This window comes from Dipodomys spectabilis, unplaced genomic scaffold (assembly GCF_019054845.1).
Source record: "Dipodomys spectabilis isolate Male_0828 unplaced genomic scaffold, ASM1905484v1 ptg000284l, whole genome shotgun sequence".
In the NCBI taxonomy this organism is placed as follows: Eukaryota; Metazoa; Chordata; class Mammalia; order Rodentia; family Heteromyidae; genus Dipodomys; species Dipodomys spectabilis.
In genome coordinates, this window is record NW_024870961.1 from 2,337,077 (window position 1) to 2,346,842 (window position 9,766).

At 34.7% G+C, this 9,766-nt stretch overlaps 1 non-coding gene across 1 annotated transcript; it reads left to right on the forward strand.

Moving 5' to 3' along the window:
- The first annotated feature begins 300 nt into the window (after positions 1–300).
- Positions 301–406, forward strand: LOC122126549. Its single transcript, XR_006150971.1, has one exon. It is a non-coding gene; the product is annotated as a U6 spliceosomal RNA (small nuclear RNA).
- The last annotated feature ends 9,360 nt before the right edge of the window (positions 407–9,766 follow it).

The window sequence follows — 9,766 nt, forward strand, 5'->3', positions numbered from 1 at the left end:
AATCCCAAAATTAAACATATTTAAAACATTAAAACTTTTAACAAACCTTAACATTTGCTGCAATGATCATTATGACAAGTGCCTTTTGTAGAATAATTGAACTCCTCCTCCTACAAATCTCATGAACAACAAATATCTGGAATTATTTTGTTTTTGATATGTCAATCTTGACTTTATTCTTAAATGTGTGCTTATATAAGAAACACATGGTTCTAAAATTTCACAATTCTTTTGAACTTATTTTTGTTGAATTGTCTAGTTTAAGAAAATCAATTACTTTTTATATATAAAAAATGTTTTGTGCTCAATTTGGCTGCACATACACTAAAATTGGAACATACAGAGAAGATTAGCATGGTCCCTGCACAAGGATGATGTACAAATTAGTGAATCGTTCCATATTTTTACAACAACAGATGCTGGAAGGGATATGGCCAGAAGGGAAGCCTACGGCATTCTTGGTGGGAGTGTAAACTTGTTCATCCACTTTGGAAAGCAGTTTGGAGGTTCCTCAAAAGCCTCCACATAGAGCTCCCTATTATACAGCAATCCCACTTTTGGACATTCTCCCAAATGATCACAAACCAGTCCATACTAAAACTACCACCACAACAATGTTTATTGTAGCATTATTTTCCATAGCTAAGATATGGAACCAACCCTGATGCTGCTCAGTAGAAGAATGGATCAAGAAAATGTTCTATCTCTCTCTCTCTCTCTGTCTCTCTCTCTCTCACTCTGTGTGTGTGTGTGTGTGTGTGTGTGTGAATGTACACTTACACAACCACTTTGGAAAGCAGTCTGGTGAGTCCTCAGAAAGATAAATATTGACCTTCCTTATGGCCCACTCATACCACTTCTAGGCATCTATCCTGAATAACAGGTACCAATATTCAAGGACAAATGCACTTCCATGTTTATTGCAGCACTGTTCACAATAGCCAGGATATGAAAACAACCCATATGTCCCACCAGAGATGAATGGATCAAAAAACTGTGGTAACTATACACAACGGAATATTTTCCAGCCATTAGAAAGGACAAAATAATGGCATTAGTAGGGAAATCAATCAAGCTACAGGAAATCATGTTGAGTGAGTTAAGCCAAAAGCAAAGAGACAAATGGCACATGGTCTCCGTGATAAGCAGATGTTAAATCAAAATGTAAGGTGATATGACAAAATTAACAACACTTAAGAAACCAAGAACTTCCACTCATCTGGTCGAATCACTACTAAATAACCCCATTCTGCCCGTCATATGTGCACACTGAAGGGAAACCAGGAGGACGACACAGAACTAGAGGGAATCAGGGAAAAACATACAACAGTGGGATCCATCAGCTGTGCTGGACATTGACCAAAATGAACTAAGCAACTCAATGTCACTGGAAGGAGGGAGGGAACAAGTGGGAAAGAGGGAACAGCTGATGCTATGCAATACAAAAGAAATATACATATTTCAAAACAAAAAAAGTTTACATATGGAAGAAATAACTCTATTGCAAAGCTCATAGAATTCATAAATGTTGTAGACCGTAATAGACAATTTGCTCCATCGAAGTTAGAATGTGTTTGTGACTTAAACTAAGCATCATTATCCCACAACATTGTGAAATTTGGGAAATTTGTAACCACTTAATCACAATAAAAACATTTGAAAAAATGATGAAGGTGGAAAACTAAGTTGCTCTAAAAAACAAAAAAGGAAAATGTTCTGTGTGTATTTATGTGTACACACACACGCACACACATATACTATATATATATATATATATATATATATATATTAATTCTATGCCTCCATCAGAAAGAATGACATCGCTCAATTTGTTAGGAAATGGAAAGACTTGGAAAAAAATTATATTAACTGATGTAAGCCAAGTCCAAAGAAACATAGGTCCCATGGTATCCCTTATTTGCAATAACTAGTATATGTCTGGGATAAGCAGAAAAGTTGAAAGCCTATGTGTATATGACTAGATAAGTTGATGTTAAGCTAAATAACCCCCAAGATATAGACACAAGTGTTTTTTTTTTCTTTCTTGCTGTTGTTTCTCACATATTTATAATGTACGACGTGATTGTTTTTCTTTTTTATACGTTCCTCCCCAACAGTATAACCCTGTTTTCACTTTATTTGATGTTGGTGCACCTGCATCTTGAATGTACACTTCTCTAATTTGGGGAGGGAAAGGAAAAAAACAACATGCTTAAATAGGAATACTGTTTGACCCATTGTATAACAATAGATGCACAAGACATTATTTTGAAAAACGAACTTTACAATTTAGGCTAGGGACATTTGGTGGGGCTTTGGGGTATGAGGAGTGTACTTGTGGAGGTGTAAGGGAAGGAATGGTGGGGGAAAAACAAAGGAGGAGGTAACAATGCTTGATAGGAAATGTACTTATTACTTTGCTCATATAACTATAACCCCTCTGTACAGTATTTTTACAACAAAAATGTATAAAAATGTTTTGAGATGGAAGAGTTTATGAAGCCCATTTTACCCATATAATATCGTTAACAAAGAAATTAATGCAAAACAGTGATATGAAGATATTTTGAAAAAGTGAGTGTGTGTGCATTCCTGCGTGTTGGCATGCTCAGAGTTTGAAATCAGGGCTTCAACATCTCGCTACGTCTTTCTCTCTAGATTGCTGAGTTATTATATGAGCTACATCTCCATTCCTGGCCCTTTGCTATTTCGTTAAAATTTTGAAAAATAATCTCATGAATTTATTTTGTCCTGTTGGCTTCCCAATATTATCCACAGATCTCAGGCTCCTTAGTAGGTATCCCGAGTAGTTAGGATTACAGGTGTGACAAACCAGTACCAGGCTTTCAGAATAATTTTAAAAGTAGAAAAAAATTTACTTCACAGAGGCCTGTTTTATCATCCCCTAGTCTTAAAGCATTTTGGAGTGATTATATGTGAAATTTTTCATTCTTGAATTATTAAAATACAGTAAGTGTTGATATTTAAAAGATTTAGTACTTTTTAAAAATGCTACTGGAACTATGGGACAGAAGAAATTTGCCTCTCTTTGGACCATAATTTATAAGCTCAGCTCTGTGCATGATAACCCAATGTCACCAACACAGTCTGTGTTGAAGACAAAATGTAACAGAAAACAATTACCATGGGCAATAATTGCTATGCTATTATTTCTTGGACAGTATGAATATTGAATTGAGAGTATCAGTGAATGGAGAGAATTTATCTACCTTTTGTGTATTGCTGGAAGACTTTTGGAAAATTTGACTGATTTCCTTCCTCACTGTGTGTCTTGGGCCATGCACTTAGTGCCTTTAATTACAATTTTTCCCAACACTAAAATGGTAATAACATTAGCATTATAGCAAATGTTATCTTAAGAATTAAGGGTCCTTAGAATGATGAACTCTTTTCTCATTCTTGTAGAGGCATTATCAGATGAGAGGAACTGTATTTTTTTGTTTGCTTACATCCATTTATTCTTGAGTTTGAAATCTGAACTTCTTAAGACTGAAAGAAACCAAAATTAGACACGCAGGCTTTGGAAAGAGCAATCAATGTAAAATAAATAAAATATATATAGATATGTAAAAGGTCTAAATAAATTGTTATATAGTCTCAAGCATAAACAGAAAATGATTTAAGCAATATCGTGTTATTGAAAATTGAAAAATGTTAGGAGTTGCTTAATTTTTTTACTTTTTACTACCTTGAATTAATTATTTTTGTATAGAGAGATTAAAGATGAGATTAACAAGAAACTTGATTAAAAATGGACAAAAGTTGGAATAGACATGTTTTCCATAAACCCCTCTATATCACCAGTGGGTTTACACAGTTGTGATTAATACAACTTCTGTGCTGGCTTAATGCTGTGAGAAGAAGTCATTAGAGAAATGTAATTAAAAATTACTATGATACTACTTTATAACTATTATAACTCTTATCAAAAAAATCAAAGGAACCAGGTGTGGTGGTAAAAGTTTGTAATTCCAAGCATTTAGGAGGTTGGATTTCGGTCTTAAGCCAGTCTAGGGTACTGAAGATAGTAAAATTTGCCCTTTATTCCCTTTTGAATAAAAGGTAATCATGTTGGTGAGAGTGTGAAGAAAAGGAAATTTTCTACTCTTGGACAAAATCCAGGTTAGTATTCTCCTTGTAGAAAGTTGTATGCAGTTTTCTAAAGAAATCATACTTGAAATATCATCTGACCAACCAATCATGTGATTATTTCTCTCTGGGTAACTCGTAAATATATCTGTAGTTCATTGTTATTCACATTATTCACAACAACAGCCAAGATGTAAATCGAAGTTCAGTGTTCAACGACACTAATAAAGCAACTGTGTTACATGCACAAATATCTTTTTCTGTTTCATCCTTAAAATAACAAGAGACTGCTCCCATTAGCCACAACTTACAATGACCTGTAAGATGTATTCGAAATGAAGAAAAATGTTATGTTTGATCTTTGTAAACATACACACACACACACACACACACACACACACACACACACACACACACACACACACAAACCATCCTCAAACATTGACAGAATTTTTTTTTAAAGTAAAGCATTTAGTTCGGGCATTTAGTTCACAATGCATAAGATACTAGGTATACATTATGACCAGGTATAGAGTTGTAATGTACAACATGAGGATACAGGGGACAACATAGGAATGAAGCTAAGTAGGAGTTGTTCTTCCTAGTAGTGGTTACTCTTTTAGTTGTTCTTCCTTCAATAATGGATAAGATGAATGTAATTCTTTAAGTATACCTGCCTATTTGCAGAAATAATAACAAAAATATAGCAATAATGTTGCGCGCTCAACATAGAACAACATGTCAAATTAAAATACGTGAGATTATCATTCATGTAAACTAATTATTACAAATAAAGGAAACCGTGGGACCTATGTGTCTTTAAGTCTGGCTTACTTCACTAATATGATTTTTTCCAAGATCTTCCATTTCCTTACAAATGAGGTGGTCACATTCTTTGTGATTGAAGCATAGTTTTCCATGTGTGTTTATCTGTGCATGTGTGTGTGTGTGTGTGTGTGTGTGTGAGAGAGAGAGAGAGAGAGAGAGTGTGTGTGTCATTTTTGGTAAATATTACTGTGATACACAGTAGTAGCTTTACTGTGGCCTTGTTTGTGATCACCTGGTTATATGCCCAGAAGTGGGATTACTGGGTAATAGGGGAGCATTATTGGGTACATCAAGGATAATCTTAGTAGATGAGCAGAATAGTTCAATAGCTATGTACATATGATTGTATAAGGTGATTCTAAGTGAAATGAACTCCAAGACATGTTCTTTGTTGTTGTTGTTCTTAATGTACTGTGATTTCTTTTTATGCTTTTGTGTTTTCCCCACCTAAGGTTTATCCCCTGTAGTCACTGTATTTGATTTTGATACCCTGGGTATTTTAAATATGTTGGTCTGAACTAGGGAAGGGAAAGAAAAAAGAAACAAAATGGTGAGACAAAGGACAAAGGGGGAACCTATGCAACAGTGGTAATCACAAGTCAATATGTTGTAAATAATCTTGGGGGGGGCGTTGGGAGTGAAGAGAGGGAAAAATAGGGGAAAGGTTAACAAGTTAGAAAAGAAATAAATTAATTACCTTACCTATGTAACTATATCCCATCTGTACATTACCTTGACAATAAAATTTAAATAAAAAATAAAATAAAATATATGAGAGCAGCAATATAGGAGATGGGAGTGGGGGAAATACTGTAGCATCGTAGAGTAGAACAGCTGTGGAGAGCAGCAATTTGACTTTAATGTAGGAAGTAATAAACTAGCATACAGATTTTCAGCCTCATGTCGATCATTAAAAAGGGAAAACAAAACGCACAATCAGCAAACCAATTGAGATAAAATAGAAAACTAAACAATTAAGATGAAGAGATGACTTGGACCAAGAATAACAAATGACACAATTAGGAAACAAATAACAAGCTGCTGGGCTGGGAAGGTGGCTCAGTGCTAGAATGCTTACCTTGTATGCCTGAGGCCCTGGGTTCGATTCCTCAGCACCACATAAGCAAAAAGAAAAAAGCTGGAAGTGGTGCTGGGTCTCAAGTTGTAGAGCGCTAGCCTTGAGCTGAAATGATGAGGTATAGCGCCCAGGCCCAGAGTTCAGGCCCCACGATCGGACCCAAAAAATAAAATAAAAAAAAAATAACAAGCTGCTAAGTTTAAAAATGATCACTTGTTTACATCACAATTTGTTAGAAGTATAATTCAAATCACAGTTTAATAGTATATCATTTTAATAATAGTTTACTTATTATTGATTTCTTAACATTGAATGTTTAATATATAATTTTAATTTCATCAGCTATAGAAAAGAAGAAAGTGAAAATAATTTTAATAATATATTTAATGAATTGTAAAATTGAGAAGCATTAGAATTTAAACAAATAACAAATCATTGCTTCATTTCTGTGAGTTAATGTAATAATTCAAAGTGTATTCTACACTTAGCAATCATCTTAACATCAAATAATAAATTATTACACATGACCCTTGCTATTATTTGGAAGGGTTCAGCACTGTGGCAAAATTCACACCACATAGTACACGAGGGTACGATCCCTCTCATATAGCTTAAATTGTGGAAATTTGATTTCTACATGCATGTTAAATTCTTGTCTAGGTGACATTTATAAAATTATTTACAATTATATACACAAGGACTATTTCAGATGATAATTAAAAGTGATATTCATTAATTAAATTTTTATTATTTCATACCAAATAAATATTTACAGAGAGACTGATTTTTTCTGTAGATGATGGTTTATGTGTGCCAGATTATACGTATTAAAGCTTATTTTATATTCCTGACATTGTTTCTAGAGTTGGATTTATTTGTCCATTACGGGTTAAGTGTATTATATTGGATATATGAAAGTAAACTGAATGTTTATTCCATTAATCCTTTGTCTAATCCCAATATAAATTATCCATGTGTTTGAAGTAATGAAAATAACAACAGATAAAAGCAAGATAAATCAGTCTGTAGTAGACAAGTATTTACCCCGTATTTACAGAATATTCTTGGGAATATGTGCTCCAGGCTGGCCACAACTGAAGAATATTATGGTTTGAACTATCATAAGAGACGGAAGGAAGGGGAACCTTCCTTCCAAAAGTCTGATCCCAGGAATGTGATCTGCTTTATGGTGCCTACTTAGAAATGAATATTTTTCAGAGTCAACTTTGAAAAGCCATCTTGATAGACGATTTCTGTAAGTGGTTACAAAGCATTATTGATGGCTTTGCAAGGATGCCTGATTGCCTCATTTTGAAACAATTAACAGGAATTTAGTCAGTTGTTCTTTGTATCCTAAGGAGTATAACTCATTGACTCTAGACCAGGGGATCACAGGGGCCCAGAGAAACTACTACCTTGAATAGTAATCCTAGATATCTAAAACAAAACATACACACACACACACACACACACACACACACACACACACACACACACACACACACACTCCAGTAAGCACAGCCAGGCAGGGTTGCTATCACAGCCTACAAGAAGTCAGGCAAAAAACAGAAGCTGAGAATCATTTAGCTGATAACTAATATCTTTTTTATGAGGCAGACTCAAATGAGACTCCAGAGAGAGGATCAGAAAGACTGATCAGACTAAAATTGGTCACACAAAGATTGGAAAGTAGAATTCCTTGTAGTACAAATAAATCATAGAAAGCTTGTGCATGTAAGAACATGACAGAAGACCAAATTCCAGAAATGCACATTTTCTTAGAAGTCAGCTTAATCAATTTTCAGTGCAAATCTTTGAATTCTTAAATATTTGACCACATGTGGGAAAAGGTTGAAAATAAAGAAAATTTTATCACTCTATTAGGAAGTCCAATATCACATTAGGGAATAATCAAGCACAGATTTGTAATAAAAAGAGAAAACAATTATTCCAAGTGAGTGTTTCATTTCTTCTGATGTAAAAGTTCTTAAATTAGGTGCTAACAATTACCATACAATTGATCCAGTCCCCCAGCTGAGTTGATATTGACTGCAGTATTCCCACATGAAGGAAAAGAGAAAATTTACAAATGTCTGATGAAATGAGGTGAAGGTGAAGTGTTCTAATAGTAATATATGAGGTTTAGATTTTCATTTCTAAAAATCATCCATTTTTACCTGGTGCCAGTAGCTCACAGCTGTAATCCTAGCTACTCAGGAAGCTGAGATCTGAGGACTACAGTTCAAAACCAGCCTGGGCAGGATAGACCCTGAGACTCTTATTTCCATTTAACCATCAGAAAACCAGAAGTGGCACTGTCACTCAAGTGGTAGAACACTCACCTTGAGTTGAAGAGTTCAGGGACAGTGTCCAAGTCCAGATTTCAAGCCCCTCGAACAACAACAACAACAAAATCTCCCTTTCATGGACTACCTACATCTCTTCTTAACATTCAACAAAGGAGCCATTTTATCACCCACTAACATTTAAGTCCTAATCTAGCTACTGCAAATAGATTGATTTGGTATCTTATATAAAACGGTTCATATTTACGGAAACAAATACCAGCAGTGGTAACATTTTTCCAGTCCTTGAACTCTGGGCCTGAGCCCTGAATACGGTTATGCTGGTAGCTTTCATGTGAGCTTGTTTGTTATTTATTGGATTACTGCCCATGAGGGGAATTACTGAGTCTTAAGGGAGATCCATTTTTGCTCTTTTCAGGAAACTCCGTACTGCCTTCCACAGTGGTTGAACATGTTTAATTTCCCACCAACAGTGTAATAGAGTTCCCAACTGACTACATCCATGCCAGAATTTGCTATAGTTAATTTTCTTAGTAATGGCCATTCTAATGGACGAGGTAGAATCTGTCTTGTTTACTTATAGATTTGTAAGCATCTTCTAGCTATCATAAATGAATGAATCCATGAAACCTATATTGCTCTGAGTCTGCATTACTTTGTCTTTTCTCTTAATATAATTTTCCCAAACCTTTCATTTTCCTTACTACTGGTGAAAAGTCATCTTTCTGATGGGTGAATATAATTCCATTGTGTGTGTGTGTGTGTGTGTGTGTGTGAGCGATTGTGTTGGTAAGATGACTATAGGCCCATGTATTCATTTCTAAGCATTCTGTTTCATCTGTAATTTTGTAATTCCATATTATAGTTGCATTGCTTCTCTTCTACTTTGAAGAATATTGTTGGGATTTTGATGAGTATTGCATTGCCAATTGTTTAGAGGAAGTATTGCCGTTTTCAAAATGTTAATTCTTCCAACCAGGAACATTGAAATACTTTCTATTTCTTTGAATCTCCTTCAATTTCCCTGTTTATATTTTTAAAGTTTTCACATATAGGGCCTTCACAATTTTAGGTAAATTAATTAATTCCTAGTTTTGTTGTTGTTGTATTGTTTTGTTTAGATTTGATTTGATTTTGAGGCTAGTACATATGAGGTTGTTTTTTGGATTTCAGCGTGGATCTTCCCATTGTTGGTAACAGAAAAACTACTGATTCTTGTGGTTTTTATACCCTGCTACATTGCTGAAGGTTAGCATCACCTTTACTAACTAGAGGGAGGAATCCACAGGGTCCTTTAAATACAGGATCATTTCAATTGTAAAATGGGATAGTTTTACTCCTTCCCTATTTGGATCTGCTTTATGTTTTTCTCTTGTCTATTGCTCTTGCAAGAAAGTCCACTACCATATTGACGAGTAGTAGAGAGTGGACATCCTTTTCTCAT